At 42.5% G+C, this 20,974-nt stretch overlaps 1 long non-coding RNA gene across 1 annotated transcript; it reads right to left on the reverse strand.

Annotated features, from left to right (window-relative positions):
- Positions 1-465: 465 nt before the first annotated feature.
- On the reverse strand, positions 466-3,121 carry LOC118221813. The gene is made up of 4 exons (XR_004764176.1): positions 3,060-3,121; positions 1,361-1,429; positions 1,172-1,233; positions 466-776 (listed from the first exon to the last, which is right to left on the reverse strand). It is a non-coding gene; the product is annotated as an uncharacterized LOC118221813 (long non-coding RNA).
- Positions 3,122-20,974: the final 17,853 nt, after the last annotated feature.

Consider the following 20,974-nt stretch of genomic DNA (forward strand, 5'->3'; position numbering starts at 1 on the left):
GTACGTTCCTGCTGAGCAATGTCCCACTCTATTTTGAATTATTGGCCATTACCCCAGGTCCTTCATGACATTATGAATGACCTGGACCCAACAGCTAAGAGCCTGATAATACATTGAACTCCTCCCATTCAATCTGCACATAGAAACTGATGGAAATGTTTAGACTGATATAATTCCACACTGTAATGCAATTGATTTATCGTACTGTTGCTGATGCTTAATACATACAGTTGAGGCCAAAAGTTTACATACACCTAGGCTAAAGACATTCAACCTCAATGTGACCACCAGGAGGTGCTAGGACTCCAGTTACCTGATAGTGTGACTACACCACTCCCAAGTATAGGGTGGGAGTCCCTCGAAAGAGTAGTCTTTAAATAACGTCCAAGGGTAAGTGTTCAATTGAATGAACAAGCAGAGGTTTCAAAATAAAGGGTATTTTATTACAGTCATTGGCGAACAATACATAGCATTTATTTGTTTAAATAAATTTTAAAAAATAGAAAAAAACAACAACCTCCTACACAACTGTAACCATGACTGGCCACTAGGGCAGAATACACATGGAGCCTGCCCGAAAGGGAATAAGATCACTGTGAATGGATACACAAGGGCGAAAGCCTTACACACAAAATATTAAAGACCACTGCAGATCCAAGCCATATACACACACAAGTAGTGGAAACACAGCAAATATATGAAATCTTAGTCTAAAGCTCCAATGTACTATTACCCCAGTCCTCTGAGGTACAGGTTGGTGCAGAGTATTTGGACATCTGTAGAAAGAAGGGCAAATACACAGTAAAAACAAGAAAAAAAAAAAGACTTGGCTAACCAGCTCAATAGAAACTTTGGTAGACACAGGGAAAGGGTTCTGTTAAAAACATACAGCTGGTTAGAAAAATACGTCAGTATCACAATATCTGAAAACGAAATAGCAGCATAGAAATTAAAACTAAAGAACAGCGGCTGAACAGCAATGTGCAAAGGCGCAAATATCTGAAAAAAACATGCAATTAGCCTTCTCATAATTAAAAGCATTGCTGAGATTAACCGTACCGTGTAGTAAAACTAAAACAATGAAAAAGGCTCTCGCAAAAACAAAATGCAATGTGCTGATTGCTTAAACCTCTTAAGACATTCTAAATGTAAAACACAAAATGTCACATACCCTTTTGACAGGAGGTCATGGGTTACCCGGGTTGTGGCGGCAAACAGTCTGTCGTGCTTTGCCTAAATAGTTAACACAGGAGCAGTTACGTTACTATTTAGACTAGAAAATAATCATGTCAGTGTCCGTATTCTAATCCATTCATAGCGTGAGCCAGCAATAGTAGCGTAGCATAGTAGCGTAACCTACCTTCGTTTATCAAGTACCCACATAAACTGGAAAGGCCAGGAATTACACCAGATATTCCATATCACAGTCCTATAAAAGACACGGCAAGCACGCAACATTGTCGTAAGTCATTTGAGCTTAAAAACAAGTAACCACAGTGCATTGTTAAAACAAACATAAGCCGCGTTTCCACCAAAAGTACCCGGAACTACTTTTCAAGGAACTAAAAGGTTCCTTCAGCCCATGGTTGTCTGCGTTTCCACCGCGGTCTAAAGTCCCGCGAAGATTAGGCAAATTAGCCCACTGACGTATGAAAAAGCGACGTTGTCGTCGGTCCATCTGTCCTATGATTTCTTCTGTAACCCCATACTACCACCGAAGTAGCCTACATTATTTTCTAATAACCGGGACAGCCCGGAGGGGTTTATTCCACTTATATACAACAGGTTACCAACAATGATTATATATGGTTACTTTTGTATATTGATTTTTATCGATTTAATCACCTGGAATTGAAATATTCTTCTGCAGCCGTTTGGGCATATTTTACCGTTGTCAAGCAAAACTGTCGTTGGTAGTTGAACTTGGACCGTTGTTATGCAACAAATAGGATATAACAGGCCAATAGTCAGATTGTAACTGTTTTATATATCCTCTCAAACACATTCATTATGTTTTTATGCGAACATTCGCTTTCATGTCTTGACATCCGAAGCGACAGAATGCATTCACATTTCCAATATAACTGGCAACAACAGCAGAAAACATGCACACGTTGTAAACAATTTGCTGTTTGATTACTTTCTCATCGTCAATTCCATATAGGCTAATCGCAAAATGACAAGAATAGAACGAGAACTCGGACTTGCGTGAAAATTTAAATTAGTAGTGGTACAGCCACCGTTTGCTTTCCTTCGAAGGTACTGCTAGCCGAGCAGCGAAGTGTGCCCTCCAGATGCGAACCATGCACCATAAATTAGTCCATAGTCTTCCTGGTCTTTTTGTGGAATTGAAGAATGGCTGAGTAAAATTACGGCAGTCTGAAAAAGCTAAAGGGACGATTACTAGAATTAACCTGTTATTTTACCCTGACAAAAAGTGCGGAAAGTGATTTCCAGTTTGCTTTTACTGTATCACCAATGTGAATTACGCAGAACTACCGCATACCTCACATAACTGTATCAAACGTTTTGAGTCAATTACAACAGGCTAACAAAGAAAATCCGGAAGAAAATATTCAGCAACCAAATTAATCCGTTTGAATGTTTTGGTACGTAATATGCTGTCCCAGCACAAATGCTTAGCATTTTATAAAACGACTACTAAAGCAAGAAAAGAACAGAAGAGCACACGTGTTATAATTCCAAGACGTTGGCAGGCTATAACCAAAACTAGGCTACTGCGCCGCATAACATACAATTTTGATTTGAAGTTATTATGAAAATAAAATATTTTTAAACATGGCGGTTGAAAATAAACACAAAAAAATGCTGCGAGAACTCGACCAATCAGAAATGTTCAGCGCTGCAAGCTCCACCCAAAAGGTTCCTGTACTTTCGGAAAGTACTACCCCCCGAGCAGGAACTTTTTTGGGGGTAAAATAAAACCCCCGGAACTAAATTTAGACCCTAGTTCCTGCAGTGGAAACGCACTGAGTTCCTCAAAAGGTTCCTAGTTCCGGGGTAAAGTTCCTGCGGTGGAAACGCGGCTATAGGCTTACCTTGAACCACAAGCAGAGGCAACAAACAGGAAGTAATATTGGAAGGACCCGGGCAATAGTTGTCTCTCGCTATGCCTGTTCTGGTAGCTTATATACAGATGTAAAGGGGTGGCGTCAAAGTAATTAGCCCTGCCGGGAGCTTGCGATTGGCCCCACTGGCTACATCAATTTTTCACAACTCCACACATTTCACATTACCATACATTTCCCGTGTTAAGTCAATTAGGGTATCTATTTCCATAAGAGGTCATTTCAAAATAATAGCTAAGAGACAGATTTATTTCAGCTTTTCTGTACTATATCAAATTTTCAGTGGGTCAAAAGTTTATATACACTTTGTTAGTATTCGGTGGCATTGCCTTTTAATTGCTTAACTTGAAACGCTTGGGGTAGCCTTCCACAAGGTTCACACAATACTTGAGTAACTCAGTCAGGTTTGTGGGCCTCCTTGCTCAGACATTCAGTTCAGTCCACACATTTTCAATGGGATTCAGGTCAGGGCTTTGTGATGGACACTCCAATACCTTCACTTTGTTGTCTTTAAGCTATTTTGTTACAACTTTGGATGTACTATGCTTAGGATCATTATCCTGCTGAAGACCCAGATGCTTTCAAGTTTCAACTTTCTAGCTGATGTCTTGAGGTGCTTCAGTATTTCTTAATAATCCTCCTTCCTCGTGATGCCATCTATTTTTCAACCAGTTCGTTTTCCAGCAAAATACCCCCACAAAATGACGCTGCCACCCCTGTGCAGTTGGGATGGTGTTCTTCGGATTAAAAGAACCATATTTCTTCCATACATAGCGCTGATCATTATGGTCTTCGTCCTGGTAATCACCTGCAAACTTCATTCTGGCTTTTTACGACGGCCATGGAGTAGGGGCTTTTTCCTTGCACGGCAGCCTTTCAGGCTATGGAAATGTAGGATTTTCTCAATGGTGGATGTAGATACTTTGGTACCTGATGCCTCCAACTCCTTCACCATTTCCATTTCCTTTGTTGTTGTCTTGGGGTTCAGTTGAACCTTACAGACTAAAGTTTGTTCAGCCCTGGGAGTTCATTTGTGCCTCCTTCCGGAACGATGCAGTGTCTGTTTGGTCCCAAGATTTTTATATTTTCATACAATTGTTTGTACAGATGCTTGTGATACCTTCAGTTGTTCGGAAATTGCTCCTAAGGAGAAACCGGACTTGTGGAGGTCCACATTTTTTTCTGAGGTCTTGGCTGAGTTGCTTGGATTTTCCCATGGTATCAAGAGCAAAAAGGCAGTGGTTCTAAAGGTAGGCCCTTAAATACAGCCACAGGAGCCAATTAACTCCCAATTAACTCCTAATTATGATAAGTGGCCTAACAGAAGCTTCTAAAAAGTCATTATATTAATTTCTGGAATCTTCCTGATTGTTTAAATAGAGAGTCAGCTTGATGTATGTAAACCTTTGACCGACTGGAATTCTGATACTGTGAATTAAAGCTGAAATAAATCAGTCTCTACTCGATTGTTTTAAAATTACCTCTGATGTGAACAAAGTAGATGCCCTAATTGATTCGCCAAAAGAAATGTATGGTAACATGAAATGTGTGGAGTTGTGAAACTGAGTAAACTGAGAAACTGAGTTTAAAAATCTAGGTGTATGTAAACTATTGCCTCAACTGTATATATAAGAGAACTCACAACCAAACCAACCACTTCCAAAGAAGAAAAATTAGGAATGGCAAAAAGACCTCCTGTCTTCCAGACCTACAAAAAGTCAAACTTCCTAGAATGTGCACAAGGTCAGCGACCAAAAAGAAGCTCAAGGAGAAAATCCTGTGGAGGCCTGGGGCACCTCACGCACTGCAAATAATATAGGGTTCAGTCACTTAACCCAATTTTTACTATCCTCATGTACGAACTTACGAATCATTGTTTTTAAAGTTTTATTAAATCATTCCGTCTGTTTGCAGATGGTACACAAGGATGTACAGATCGATTTAATTCCTAACAGTTTGTTCAGTTTGTGCAGTGTGCGTGACATAAAGGAAATACCTTAATCAGTTAGAATCCCTTTAGGGATTCCAACTCGGGAGATTATCTGAAACAATGCTTGTGCAACCGTATGCTGCACAACAGCATTATGATATGCTGCACAATGGCACTGCTTTGGGGTATCACGTTGCATAGTCCACCATCACTAACACAAAGCGATACCCCTGTGCACTTCTGTTCTATGGCCTGATGAGATCCATACCCACCTGTTCAAACGGGATCTCCATTAACGGCAAGGGTTGCAATGGTGCTTTTGGTGTGGCTGCAGGGTTAACTAGCTGATATTCGGGACAAGCTGCACACCACCGCTGCACCTCAGCCCAAATGCCCAGCCAATAAAATCGGTTCATGAACCTGTTCAGTGTTTTATCTGCCCCAAGGTGACCAGATATAGGATTATGATGAGCTGCCCGGAAAAGCATTTCCCGATGGCTTTTCGGGAACAACAACTGGGTTATTTCTTCTCCTGTCTGAGTCTCACAACCTACCGTGGCGTCAGGGCACACCTGGTGACTGTCAATTACCATCACTTGATCGAAAACAAAGCGTAGAGTATCATCCCGAGACTGCTCGAGCGGAAAGTCTTCCTGGAGTTGTATGGTGGAAGCCGGGGAAGAACTTGCGAGAGTTCCTCCTGGCTCTGCCCCTCCCTCGGCAGTGTTGGGCCACCTCGTGTTACCACTGAACATATCACACAGCTCACATTTCCCTATCGGTCATGGTCGCATTTCCATATAACCATGCATAACATTACAGAACCCTGGCCAATCCGTCCTTAATAAAAGGGAATGCGACAAGCGGGGGCTAACCGCAGCCTTTACATTATGCTTTTTTCCCTTGAAATGAATTTCTACTGATGCCACAGGGTAATCGTGAACATCCATGACACTTCACCAAGTGCCTCAGGTCGAACCAGGCTTTGATGTATCCTGGTTTGTGTGTAACCCTTTGGATCCTTACCACAATCCGGTACGTTCCCTCCTGAACAGGGGAGGGTGCAAAAGTGCACTGAAATCACTTGTCCAAACTCCATCAGTGGGCAGTCCCTATGGATGTGGCCGGATCGCCCACATTGCCAGCAATCCTGCCCAGGAGGTCTCTGGGAGTCCGGCACTGCAGCTGCTGAGACCGGGAAGCCTGCGGAAACAGGACGGAACGGATTACGGGGAGACAACGCGTTAAGAAAAGTAGCAGCAGACACCACTCTCACTGCCGACAAGGGTCCAGCAGGTGGTCTTCTCCTTGGTGTGGGAACTGGCCTCAGAGACCGGAATTCCCTCGCAGCAGGAGCAGCAGATGGGGCAGTATAGGGACAGCAGTCCGCAGGCTTAGCAAGAATTGCTCAAGTGTCACCTGCTCGACCACCTCCACCGCTGGCTGGAGCCACCAGTGTCTCAGAGTTGCTGCGCCAGGGCAAAGGGATGACTGGTGTCCTCGTAATGGAGGGACCTGAAACAGCGTTGGTGATCATCTATGGTCAACCCTGACCTGGTTGAGGATCGCTCGCTTCAGGTCCTCCTAGTTAGCCTTCGAGGACACCGTCAGGCTGTGCTGTACGCTTGCTTCCCCTTATCGGTGCACAGCCCACTCTTCAGCTGCCCACCCGCAGGCAACCGGGTGCTCTCAAACGTAGCCAGGTACGCCTCCACGTCCTCCAATTCCCCCATGCGGGGCATCTGTAGCCCGGCGCACCTGCCCACTGAGGCAACCGTTGGCTGTTGACCTGCTGGCTCTGGGCGCAGCAAACTTCACAGGAGAGCCCGGTCTTCCGTCTGCCCTTGAGCTAGTTCAAACAAGGCTGTTATCTGTCTCTCCTGCAAGTCCACGAGTTGTCGTAAAGTTTGTACAAGACAAAAGAACAAAACCAATAGTAGCGTTGTGTTGAGGTGCATGCCTGCAGGATCAGAGAAAGAGAGCGGCTGCCTCGAATCGCCATCTTATATGTGACGAGTGCTGGAGGAAAGGTCCGCAAGTCGCAAATCTTGAAATCACGCTAGGAGGCAAAAAAGGTTTTTTAAATTTTTTTTTACTGTTTTCCTTTTTTTCATATTACGAAATTTAAAGTGTTGAAGAAGTCACTCAATAGAATAAACAACATTTTTAGGGTCACTAAATACTTATAATTTGTCAGCAAAGTCGGCTTGTTTTAGTGATTCTTACAGCCGGGTTTTGGAGGCGTGATGGGGGTGCAGTTTAATTAGCATGTTTGATTTCCTTGGCTATTGTCACTTAGTTTCAGTCAAGCCTCCGCCCATAAATAAAGCCGTGTGGTAGTAGCCTATGTTTGTTTACTGTGTCAGGTTGCTACAACGCTCAATCAGTAGGTGAGAGTGTAAGCTTTCTAACGATGTATAACATGTCTAATTTTTCTTTTGGAATAGCGTTTTATAGGTTAGCGTAACCGAACATTTTCTTACCATGGCATTCGCTCTATATATGGTAGCATTAAAAGACGTTGCACCTAACGAAACGTTGTCAACGATTTTTCGTAATTCCTTGGAAAATACCATTATTATTGAGGATTTATGGGCATAGCTAAGCCATATGTTTGCTGATAGACCTATCTGACATCGTTTTCTAGAGCAAAACAGAAGCGGATAGAACTGTCATTGATTTATTGTCTCTGTCTCCATCTACTGAACATAGATAAGATTTCATCATTGCTATGTAAGTATTACTGCTCAAAATATTTAGGTTATATACGTTATTTTAGAAATTGAGTGTCTTTAAATAGGTTAGTGGTATTATGTAATGTGGATATTTCACACTGTAATGTAAGCGTTAGTTAGTAGTTAGCTATTTTAGACCAGTGTTAATAATTTAGACATTTTGGGTAGATTTGGAGATGCTGGGTACACTGCTTAGTTTTTGCTTCATAGATCTTTAGTAGTTCTACATATCCACCCTTAGATTTTATGAACTTGTGGTCAAGAAGTTTCTGATCCAGGACATGTATACTTCAACCCGCAATCTCCCAGTATTTCATTGCGAACTCAAAAAGGAGCAAATTCATTTTAGCCTTGACCATTTTTTGCCTAGACCATTGCATTTGTGGCACTTTATTTCTTACAAAATTATGAATATAAAGTAATCTAAGCTAGTATTGTAAATGGTACAAATGTATTGCTTCATTTAAGACATTTTTCTAGTCTCTGTGGTGTTCACATCTGGAGTTATAAAGCTTTAAATAGGGTAACCCCTAAATGGGCAAGGATTGACAGGTACTCTAGCGGGGGAGTGGTTGGGGTGGAGTTAACTAGCTATTGTTCCCACCCATTATCTCCCTGTGAGAAGTGTGAAAAGTTCAAGATCTTTCAAGGGGATTTTCTCTGCTACTTGATTTTAGGAGTACCAACATTCAAATAAGCATATCTTCCTCAACTATTTTCAGATTTCAATGTATGACACATCATTTGAAAGTTTATAAGCTGCACTTTCATAATCTGTAAAAAACTGAAAAATTGCCTTGCCCTACTTGAGGACCAAAACACCAGCACCTGTCACATATGCGTGTGGGGGTTGTACCCACAACCGAACTGTGCACACGCATCCCCTGTGCGCGCACCCGGGAGAAGCCAGCCAACTAATGCTGCAGCCTGTAACAAAATAGCAAAGAACACGCAACACAAAACACACTCACATAACAGAGAAAATTATAACAAAATTCAGTTATATTAAAGAACTAGGAGCACATAACATTGCCCTAGTGGAGATTCCATAGCTCTCACTCCCACATGTCCTTCCAGCCGAATCCGCTATTCCTTCCTGATTACGCCCCCTGTGCAGGCCACCACTGTAAGAGATCCCACAGAACCACACAGGCATGGAGCTGTACAATTCACACGGTTTATTGTTTAAACGACCCACAACACTGTCACTGTCCCCATCGTTGTAGTTGTTGTTGTTGTGGTTTCAGGTATTGTCGCTGTCTGTGACCGTCTGCATTTGTCATGAACTCCCTGGTCTCACTGCAGCCAGCACAGATAAAGGTTAGAACTAAAACATACTAAATTCTGATTGGTTGTTGAATTGTTCTGAATAAACCTGACCAAACCTCACGACAGAATCCTATTCAAATGCATTTAGCTTTACAAATAGCTGGAAGACATGGGGAAAATTCAATACAGGTTAATTACTTCATTTATTGATTTATCATTGAAAGAATGAAGGCTAAATCTGAAATGTGTGACAGTCTTATAAGGTACATTGTGTGTACTTACTCAGGGAGCCAACTGCCCTGCAAATAGGTCCCTCTGCTCACGTGCGCTCACTGCCTGTTCTGTTCACTTTCAAATGGCACATGCAGTTCAGCTTCTCCCTTTCTAAATCCCTCTAATGTCTCCTCTGTGAGATCAGCATCAAATCTGTGAAGCATGGCTATGTTGAGGGAACACAACATGCAACAAAGAATGCGCTGACTCTCTGACTGGCCCAAACATCTGAAATGAATTTTTATCATTCAAAATGTTTATGACTGTTCAGGCCCTACCAAACACATGATTAAAGACACTTTGCCTTTGTGTTGGGTGCATAATGTATGGCATCATGCATAAATGGATTTAAATGGATAGCCATTGTCACCTAGCACCCATCCGCAGGTGCATCCCCTGAAAGACTGCAGACTATGACAGAGTTGGCCAAGATAAGTGTCATGGGTAGACCCTGGCTGGGTAGAAGGAGCATGCAATAGCAATTGTGTGCAATCGATGGCACCCAAACCCCTGGGAAATCATATTTGCTTGAAAATTCTTGTTTAGTTCTGTCTTACCAAACAGGATAATTATTCTCCAGTGTATTCCATAAAATCTTCCTTGAAATTTCTCACAAATAGCCTCCTTTTCAGGAGCATCATGCACAAATCACTTAATCACGGCCTCCTTTATATTAGGCCTGATACAGATGCAGGTGTATCCAGCCTAATTAGGTAATTGGTTTGCCTTTTCTGAAGATAACCTTTTTTTGGCAATAGTCACATGAATGCTGTTCTTGGTGTATTGCAGTGCACATATTCATTCAAAATACAGGCACACAATTCAATTGAAAAGATTGTTCAAGTTCAAACTGTGTTTGTTATTTCTTCTCATTACAGATGGGTGTAAGAAAAATAATGAAATACATTACCCCAGGGACCACAATGCAGAATAAGAACAGCCATAAACAATTAAGAATAGAAATAAATAGAGGAATTTAAAATTATAAAAAAAGAAAAAAGACAATAAAGGATCAGCGCAAAGTATGCATTTTTCCTGCTTCTAGTCAAGTCAAGTTGGGCAGCATGTGTGCATTTCAACGGAAATCCCGAAATCCACTGTAGAATGGCCTGCGACTTACTCCGTAGACATGGCCTGAGCAGGCGGCCGGCAAACGGTACAAATGCCAGACTAGACTGACCCAAAATGTCCATTAAGTTTCACCAAAATTGCAATGTGCTACGTGATATTGACTGACACACCACCAGCAGTGGCTCCCCTCCCACTTCGGTGCAGGTCACAGAATTACTAATTCACGTCAAAATTCATGATGCCCTTTCACCACTGCTAGGGCTTGCAAAATGGCATGCACCAGCTGGAAAATTGAGCCCAAAGTCTCCATAATCAGGTTTTGTCCCTCATCTCAGGGATCTGTGTAATGGATGTGTGTATGTGGTAATTAAAGAAACTGGTCATTTGGAGCACGGATTTGATTGTAGTGGTGTGCTTTGGGGAGTGGGCTGTAGCTCAATCAGCTAGTTGGTCAGGGATTCATCCTACAGCAAGATAATGACCCAGAACATACCTCCAGGCTATGTCAGAACTATCTTACAAGAAAAAAAAGATGTAGGCTTCAAATCATGGAATGGTCAGTACAGTCTCCGGACTTAAACCCCATCAAGCTGGTTTGGGTTGAACTGGACAGAAGGATGAAAGCAAAGCAACCTACAAGTGCAACACATTCTGCAACAGTGTTGGGAAGATCTTTCCGAAAAATATCTGATTTTCATTGTAGAACTAATGCCACGAGTGTGTTCAGCTGTTATATCTGCAAAAGGCGGCTACTTTTATGAGTCAAACAATTAGAATAAATTGTGTTAAACAGAATGATTCCATGATTTATTTATTTTTATCTCCAATTGTTTATTTGTTCTATGCTTTAATTTCAGAGTACATTGAGACAACTGCATGAATTTTAATAAAAATTAGAAAAATGGAGGTGTTATAAAACTTTTGACCGGAAGTGTGTGTATGTATGTATGTATGTATGTATGTACAGTATGTATTTTACAATCAGTATGTATTTTAACCCCTTAGCACACATGCCAAATCTGGGGGTACCCATATTAGGGGGTACCCCATTTAAAGCTTTATAACTCCAGATGTGAGCATCACAGAGACTTGAAAAATGGTTTAAATGAAGCAAGACATTTGTACCATTTACAATATTAGCTTATTTCTTCCTAAATTATGAATATAAACTAAAGTTGCACAAATGCAATAGTCTAGGCAAAAAATCTAAAATCAATTTGCTCTCTTTTAGTTTGCAATGAAATACTGAGAGATTGCAAATATACAAATCGTCAAATCGAAGGGTGGATACGCAGAACTGCTAAAGATCTATGAATCAAAAAGTAACCAGTGTACCCAGTGTCATTTTTGAAAACTTTGTCTCGTTTGTTTCATTATTCAGTGAGCAGCGTTTTCACTGCTGTATTGGCATATCTTAGGGCTATTGTCAGGTTTATCTTGTTGCTATGACGGAATACGATTTTTGAGTGGTGAAAGATGCCCAGATAGACAGTATTTTACTCTGTAGCACTTCAAGATTTATTTCTAATGAAAAAAACATTACAAATTAAAGGTATTATTATTATTATTATTTATTATTATTATTATTATTATTATTATTATTATTATTATTATTATTATTATTATTATTGTTGTTGTTGTCCATTATGTCATGGGTGGGGGGTGTAGTTGCAGATGAAACTGCAGGGAGGGGGTGCTTGTTAAATGAACAACCAGAGCGACAATGGTGGTGTTTCGAAACTCTGTATTCGGCATAGTTGTTGTGTATCGTCTACTAATGAAACAAAAACAAAGCGTTTCTGTTTTTAACTCATACTTTGGTTGCAGTAGCACTGAATGTCCGAGTTCAGCAATCTGGGCACGCCAGTGTGCTGACCGCTAGGGTCTTTGCGCTAAAAGGTTAAGTTGCAGACTTTGTACATTTTGCAAAATGAATTTGACAACAGAGTATAAACATATCCTTTCTTTGTGTATTTCCTGGCAGTTTCATACATTCATTCAATGTATGTATTTTTTGTAATTAGACACTTTGATGTGACACAAAGTTTGAATTACGACATTGTCTTCAGAAGGTAAGATTTAAAAACTCAGGGCCAAGTTACTTGAAGCAATTTAGGCAACATTGGGTAGCATTGCTTTGGAATACAGCTTGTTTAATGTGTGAGCAAAGGTAGCCAACATTGTTTCATGTAACTTGGCACAATTTTGATATCAATACTTTTAATGTGAGGCCTAGATATGAATCAATGACTTTGTACGTGTGAGTAACTTGGCATTTTTGTATGTTGAAAATGTGTTTTTCATCAGATTAATCATAATACTGAAGCCTCACTGATCTAAATTGACCTATAGCTGGCTAGCTACATAGCTAAAAAGGTACTTGACTGCTGGATAGGTTTCAAAGTAATACAAGACAATTGGGACAGATTAGATAAAAAAAAGCTAGAGGATGAATCATCATATTGCAATGTGAATGCAATAACAAAATAAAGGTTTTCTATAAATGTATGATTGAATTTCAATATCGGCATTGGCTTACCTTTATTGATTCAGAGGAACTAGTTAGGTCATGTGATATGAGGAGTTGGCCATTTGGGATGTAATTCTTTAGAATAGATAGAAATTGTTTTTGAGACCAGGTTTCACATGCTGTCATATGCTTGGGGTCTGTCCTGGCACCCAAATTCCAGGATCTACATCCTTCATGCTTGGCTGCTGGACGAAGGCCAGAAGAAAAGCTGAGAATCTGCACTTGAATCACATGTGAATTGTTTGAACAAATCTAAAAAATATCTAACATTGTGGAGTACAGAGCTAACTCAGTTATGGAGGGCGGTGTAACATTCTTGTTTATTTGTTGAATTAATTTACTGGGAGGTTTTTGAAACCAGTTTTCTATTGAATAAATGATTCATACATAATTTGTGACCACGTAACTATGGAAAAGGTTTTTACTATTTTACATCTGTACATAGATAATACATAAAGCTTGTTCACAATATAGAATAAACTAAAGTTCATTTGCACAGCTCTGTACCTAGCATTCAGAATTTAAAAAAAGGTGATGTGAAAACAGAATCAATCATGACACTGGAAAAAAAAAACAGAAACACAGTATCTTCAACATCATTTCACAACAGTAAAACCCATTGTAGCAGCGAGAGGCATTTCTTCTTGAAATGGTTAAAACATTATTTAAAACCTCATCTAATGTCCACAAGGAAGAAATACAATCCCAACCCAAAGCATGACACTGCCTTGCTAGTTGTTTTTGATCAAAACACCCACACAAATGGTTGTGAGGATCTCTCACAATTTGTGTCTTTGTGCACGGTGGTGGTAAAGCAGTGAATGTATTATAATAGGTAGTTGGCTCTTGTAAAATCCAAAATGTCAAGTGATGAGTCTTATGTTGGACACATAATGAATAAAATATTTTTCTAGCAACTTATTATTATATTTATCTAGAAAAATATTATAGCAATACAATAGCTACACAAATGCTAGTGACATAATTTGTCTTTTCTGGTCTAGCTGTGTGCGGTGTCCTTCGATATATATGTAGACAAACCTTAGCCATGATAGGACAATAATTTGACAGTTAGCATTAACATTTTTCATTGTTTATGCAGCTTGGAAATCATTTTCCAGGTGGTTAGACCTAGCAGGCTATCTGGTGGAGCCATGCACTTAGCAACAAACTGAGCCATTTCTTCACTGTAGTTCCAACTGGAAACCGGCTGCATATTTTATTTGTGAGAAAAAGATTAGGGAGCTACTGACTCAGGAACATTGCTGGAGGCAATAACCCCAGTATCTGAAATCTTAGACAGACATAACCACAATGGGCTTATGTGACCATAATATGATTACAAATTCATAGTCAATATAAGATTTTTGAGGAAAAGCAATACTTTTATTCTGCTTCACTATGAAAAAACAGCACTGCTGAGTTCAGTAATTTCAAAGGGCCCGGTAGGCCAAGTAAGCTCTCCGAAGCTGATAATGGAAGAATTCTCGCCATAATGAAGAAAAACCCCGAAACACCCATCCAACAGATCAGAAACACTCTTCAGTAGGCGGATGTAGATGTGTCAGTGACAACTGTCCACAGAAGACATCATGAACAGAACTACAGAGCCTACACTCAAGATGCAAACTGCTAGTTAACTCCAAAAACAGGATGGGCAGCTTACAGTTTGCTAAGGAGTACATAAAAGAGCCTGCACAGTTCTGGACAAAAAGGTCTTATAGACAGATGAGACCAAGATTCACTTGTATCAGAGTGATGGCAAGAGCAAGGTGTGGAGGCCAAAAGGAACTGCCCAAAGAATACTACCTCATCTGTGAAACATTGTGGTGGGGGTGTTATGTTTTGGGCATGTATGGCTGCCAAGTACTGGCTCACTTGTCTTTATTGATGATGTAAATGCTGACAGCAGCAGCAGAATGTATTCCGAAGTGTACAGGAACATCTGCTCAAGTTCAAGCAAATGCCTCTAAACTCATTGGATGGTGCTCCATTTTACAGCAAGACAGTAATCCCAAACATACTGCTAAAGCAACAAAGGAGTTTTTCAAAGCCAAAAACCTGGAAATTTATTGACTGGCTAAGTCAGTTACCCAATCAGAATCCAATTGAACATGTGTTTCATATGCCGAAGAGAAAACTTAAGGCAACTAGCTCCCGATACAAGCAGGAGCTGAAGATGGCTGCAGTACAGGCCTGGCAGAGCATCACCAGAGAAGATATTTAGCAATTGGTAATGCACATGGGTCACAGACTTCAAGCAGTCATTGCATGCAAGTTATGCAACAAAGCCCTAAACATGACTACTTTCAGTTACATAACATTAACATGTCCCAGCCAGTATGGTGCCCTGAAATGGGGGGCTATGTATAAGAAGTGTTTTCATTTCTACATGGTGCAAAAAAGTATCCTTTAATAAAAGCTGATAATCTTTAACCATGTGTGAATTGTGTGATTACAAATATAAAATTGTGGAGTCCAGAGCCAAATCAAGAAAAAAAGTGTTTTTCCCAAACACAGCATAATGCATTTGAAGAGTAACTGGCTCTATTGTCAGTTTAATTGTGTCCTGTTTAATTAATTTCCTTTTATTTGATAAACTAGCTGTCTGTATATTTTGCCTTTTTTCTCTGTTTTTGACAGTACTTGGAGTGCTGGTGGTTATATTTGTGTGCATGACTGTGACTATGGGAACATTCTTTCTGAAGTATGTGATGTAAGAAGCTGCCACTTATTATCACACCATAGTTTGTATATTGGACTCTGTGACGAAACCGTCACAGGCTGTGGAGAGCACCCGGTAAAAGGCACTCTCATATACACACACACACACACACTCTCTCTCCCTCTCTGCCCCTCCCGTTTCGCTTGTTGCGGCGAGTGCACGCACCACACTAGCGTTAAAGGTAACAAACATCTCATTTAACAATCTCCCCTCAGTATTTGATAAACATTAGGATGACAGACACAAAATACTGGTTAAAAACCCAGAAGGTTGCATTTATTGAAGTGTTAAAGTGTTTAAAGTTACAGAGTGATTGTTGATTGAACAGAAACCTATCATCATCTAAGGGGTCTCTCTTGACGTTGTTTATAGCCAGAACAGTCTGTCCTTTTTAGTCTCTCCTATATTTGAGGGGCAGGAGTGGGTGGCGGGCATAGCTATAGAGTCTCTGGTGGACTGAGCGGTTAGTGCTGTCACTGGATCATCATTGGTAGTGCTGTGTTAAGCTGAACCGGTCATGGTCTGTTGATGACTGTCTCAAGCCTGCCCTCATGGTTGCGTTGGCCCCTGCCTCTGTTTCCCTTAGCTATGCTACTATAGCCTTATTCTGCCAGGGTTTTCCTTATCACACGCAGGCACCGCTGTCTCTTCTGCTCTGCTTGCTAATCTACCTTTTGAACCCCCTAACAATGTTTTTTTTCTCGTTTTCCTCGGCTCTGGGCACCTACCCGGAGCTCTAGCCCAAGTTTGCTGAGCACCCCCCCTGGCCTGGAGCTCCAGCCCTAGACCAGCTAGACCAGCTGGGCACTCCCGCCTCCTGCCACTATTGATTTTCCATAACAAACCGTGGCAGATGGGTTCCCCCTCTGAGACCAGTTCTGCTCAAGGTTTCTTCCTGCTTCCATTCAGGGAGATTTCCTTGCCACTGTTGCCATAGGCTTACTCTTTGGGGGCCGATTCTCTGTAAAGCTGCTTTGTAACAAAGCTCCTTTGTTAAAAGCGCTATACAAATAAAAATTGATTGATTGATTGAACAGCGGATGAAAGAGGAGATTGGTAAGGCAGTAATCCTAGAGCAGCTGCTGCAGGTCCTCCCACCAGACATCAGAACCTGGGTCCGTGAGCATGAGCCTGAGGACGGGCTCACTGCAGCAAGGTTGGCCCTGCAGTATCTAAATGCCAGGAAGGGGGCGCCTACACGATCTGCACCATGTTTCAAGGACACAATCCACTCCAGGGACACTGCAGGTAATTCAGAGGATGGGGTTTGCGAAGACAGAAGGCAAGGAACAAACTGTAATGCAACCTAACTTTAAAGGTTTTGTATGCTTTCATTGTCAGCAGCAAGGGCACAAAGCAGCAGTATGTCCTTTGAAAAAATCCAAGTTGTCTGGGGTGTGTTGTGTGCCTAGAGAGGGGGATGTTGATAATGGGGAGGATGATAATGGGAACCAGAGAGAGGGAGAGTCTGTAATGGTCCTTGTGAAAGTGAATGGTAAACCAATCTCTGCAATGCTTGACTCTGGTAGTTCCATGTCATTGATCAAGAAATGCCATGTCCCTGGTGGGTGTATAGACTATGGTCACACTTGTCCAGTGTGTCCATGGAGACTGTAAGCCTGAACTCGAAACAGAGCTCACAGTTGAAGTTGAGGATCAGCAGTGTCTCCTTAATGTTGGGGTAATGGAAAATCTACCGGTTGAGATGGTTTTGGGGAGGGATTTACCTGTCCTTTGTGAGCTATTGGGGAGGGAGCAGTCTTGCATAGAGTCCATGCAAAAACCTGATGTTCATGTGTCCTGTTTTATGCTTACCCGTAGTCAAGCTCAGAGGGGCTTACAGCCTCTACCAAACTTCTGTGACAGTCTTTGTGAGGGTGGAAACAAAGGGCCCAAAAAGTCACGACAGCGGCGTTTGGAGAAGCATGCAGGCTCACCCATGTCTGTTGAGCTATCTGGTTTACAGGTTGAAAGGAGGTGTGCCTCATGACATTGCTCCCCTTCAACAGTCAGATCCTACTGTGAAGCCTTTGTATGACAATGCTTTAGCTCAGGAAAACCACACTGTGTCTATTGGAGGTTCAGTGTACAGCATTCACAACCACATACTCTACCTTGAGTCAAATCCAGACCGTAGACAGTTAATTGTTCCCTCTAGCTGCCGATCACTGATTCTCCACCTTGCACACACTATCCCATAGGCAGGGCATTTGGGGCAAAACCTATCTCCGGTTAGGTTCTCGTTTCTATTAGCCATCCATGTACACTGACGTGCAGACACATTGCAACACATGTCCAGTGTGTCAGAAAACCAGTGCTGTCCGACGGTCAGACCGAGCCCCATTGCAGCCAATGCCTGAGAATACCACCCCATTAAAACGCATTGCAATGGACATTGTTGGACCATTGGAAAAGAGCAGTGCAGGTTACCAGTACATCCTTGTGGTCTGTGATTATGCAACCCCTTACCCTGAAGCATTTCCTCTGCGTTGCATCACAACTCCCAAACTGAACAGTGCTCCTGTCCAGCTTTTCTCTTGTCAAGGCATCCCGGAGGAGATTCTAATGGATCAAGGAACCAATTTTACCTCCCGGTTGAGCCCTGAAGACCACACCCTACCACCCAGAGACGGATGGGATCACAGCGAGGTTCAATCAAACAATCAAAAGAATGCTGTGTCAGACACGGGGGAAGATTGGGACAAGTGGCTACCTTTTCTACTCTCTGCCTACAGGGAAGTGCCTCAGGCCAGTATGGGTTTCTCTCCATTCAAGCTCCTCTATGGCTGGCCAGTGCAGGGTCCACTGGATCTGCTGAAGCGGCGCTGGGAGGTGCCTGTGGCTGCTCCTAAGGAGAAAGGAGTCCTTCAGTATGTCCTGCAAATGAGAGACCGGCTGGAGAAATACCGGGAGGAGGCAAACATCAACCTCCAGCAGGCCCAGAAGGCACAGAAAACCTGGTACAACAAACATGCATGCCAGCGGGAATTCGAGTCAGGGCAGAAGGTCCTGCTACTCCTGCCTTCATCCACCAGTAAGCTCCTTGCCAAGTGGCAAGGGTCATTCACCATGGTAAGGAAAGTGTGACCTGTGATCTATGAGGTTGAGCATCCTGAGAAGGGGAAGGAGAAGCGAACTTACCATGTGAACCTGCTTAAGCCCTGGAAGGAGAAAGTGAGTCCAGTGAAGAATGCATCCCTACTTGTCTGCCAAGGGGCTGAGGAGGATGACTCTGAGGGGGTCGTGGAGGCCTGGAAGAGTCCAGGTAAGGTGGATCTTTCCCACCTAGATGGGAAACGGCCAGTGGAGTTGCAGCTCGTCTTTGATGACTTTCCTCAGCTCTTCCACCAGGAACCTGGCAAGACCAGTGTCTTACAGCACATAATTCAGCTCAAGGCTGAGCAGGGGCCGATCTGCCAGCGCTGTTATCGAGTGCCAGAGCGACTTGTGGGAGCTTTGAGGGAAGAGATCAAGACTATGCTCAAGATGGGGGTGATTGAGCCATTGGACAGTGAATGGAGAAGCCCCATTGTGATTGTCCCAAAGAAGGGTGGATCTCTGCGCATCTGCATTGACTCCTGGAAGCTAAATGCGGTTTCATGTTTTGATGCTTACCCCTTGCCCCGAATCAAAGAGGTGGTGGAAAGGACTGGTCAACAACCTTCATCACCACCTTAGACCTCTGTAAGGGGCACTGGCAAGTCCCGCTGGAGGAAGCATCCAAGCCTTTCACTGCTTTCTGTACACCACTTAGCCTCTTCCAGTTCACTGTCATGTACTGGCGACCTTCCAGCGACTGATGGACCGGGTCCTCCAAGGCTGTGAGATCTACAGTGCCGCCTATTTGAACGATGTGGTAATCTACAGCAACACCTGAAAGTAGGCACCTGGAGCATGTGCGGAGGGTCCTGGGGAAAATCCATGCTGCGGCACTCACCCTCAACCTTAAGAAGTGTGAGTGGGCAAAGCAGGAGACCAAATACCTGGGGTACCAGCTTGGACGGGGAGAAGTGAGGCCTCAGGTAGATAAGGTGGAAGCCATCCTGAACAGCCCTCGACCTCAGACCAAAAAACAGGTGAAAACCTTCCTTAGGCTGATTGGGTGGTACCGAAGATTCATTCCCCAGTTCTCCACTCTTGCCACACCCCTCACCAACCTCACAGGTAAACTTTTCAGAAACCCCATCAAGTGGACAGAGGAGTGTGAGAGGGCTTTCCAAGCTCTCAAGAGGCACATGTGTTCCTACCCAGTACTCCAGAGTCCAGAATTTGAGAAGAGGTTCCTGGTCCAGGTGGATGCTTCAGGCGTAGGAATCGGTGCGGTACTGGTCCAGGGAGACCCAGGTGAAGAGCGCCAGGTTCTCTACCTCAGTCGAAAACTTCTTCCCAGAGAGACAAGGTATTCAACTATTGAGAAGGAATGCTTGGCTATTGAATGGGCACCTAAAAGTTTGAGATACTATCTACTGGGCCGAGAGTTTGACCTGCACACTGACCACCGAGCACTGACCTGGATCCAGATCATGAAAGATCATAACTCAAGAGTAACCCGGTGGTACCTGGAACTCCAGCCATTCAAATTCTTTGTGCGACATAAGGCAGGCAAGGAGAATATGACAGCAGATTACCTGTCTCGGCTGCCTGACGTTGTTGCCACAGCAGAGGAGGGTGGTAATGTGACGAAACCGTCACAAACTGGTAAAAGGCACTCTCATATACAGTGAGCACCATAATTCATTGGACAGTGACACATTTTTTGTTATTTTGGTTCTGTACTCTACCACTTTGAGTTTGAAAGGATACAATGACAATGAGGTTGAAGTACAGATTGTCAGCTTTAATTTGAGGGTCTTTTCATACATATCGGATGACCTGTTTAGAAATTATAGAACCTTTTGTACATTGTCCCGCCCATTTTCGGGCATCAAAAAATATTGGACAGTTTAACATAATGTAGAATAAAGTAATCATTTTTAATATTTGGTCGCATATCCTTTGCATGCAATGACTGCTTGAAGTCTGCAATGCATAGACATCACCAGACGCTGGATATCTTCCCTGGTGATGCTCTGCCAGGCCTGTACTGCAGCCATCTTCAGTTCCTGCTTGTTTCGGGGACTTTTTGCCTTCAGTCTCCTCTTCAGCATGTAAAATATATGTTCAATTGAATTCAGATTCGGTGATTGACTCGGCCAGTCAAGGATTTTCCACTTTTTGGCCGTCAAAAACCCCTTCGTTGCTCTAGCACTATGTTTGGAGTCATTATCTTGTTGCATGATGAAGTGCTGTCCAATGAGTTTGGAGGCATTTGGTTTTATCGGAGCAGATAAAATATTCCTGTAGACTTCAGAA

This window comes from Anguilla anguilla, chromosome 2, assembly GCF_013347855.1.
Source record: "Anguilla anguilla isolate fAngAng1 chromosome 2, fAngAng1.pri, whole genome shotgun sequence".
NCBI classification, from domain to species: Eukaryota; Metazoa; Chordata; class Actinopteri; order Anguilliformes; family Anguillidae; genus Anguilla; species Anguilla anguilla.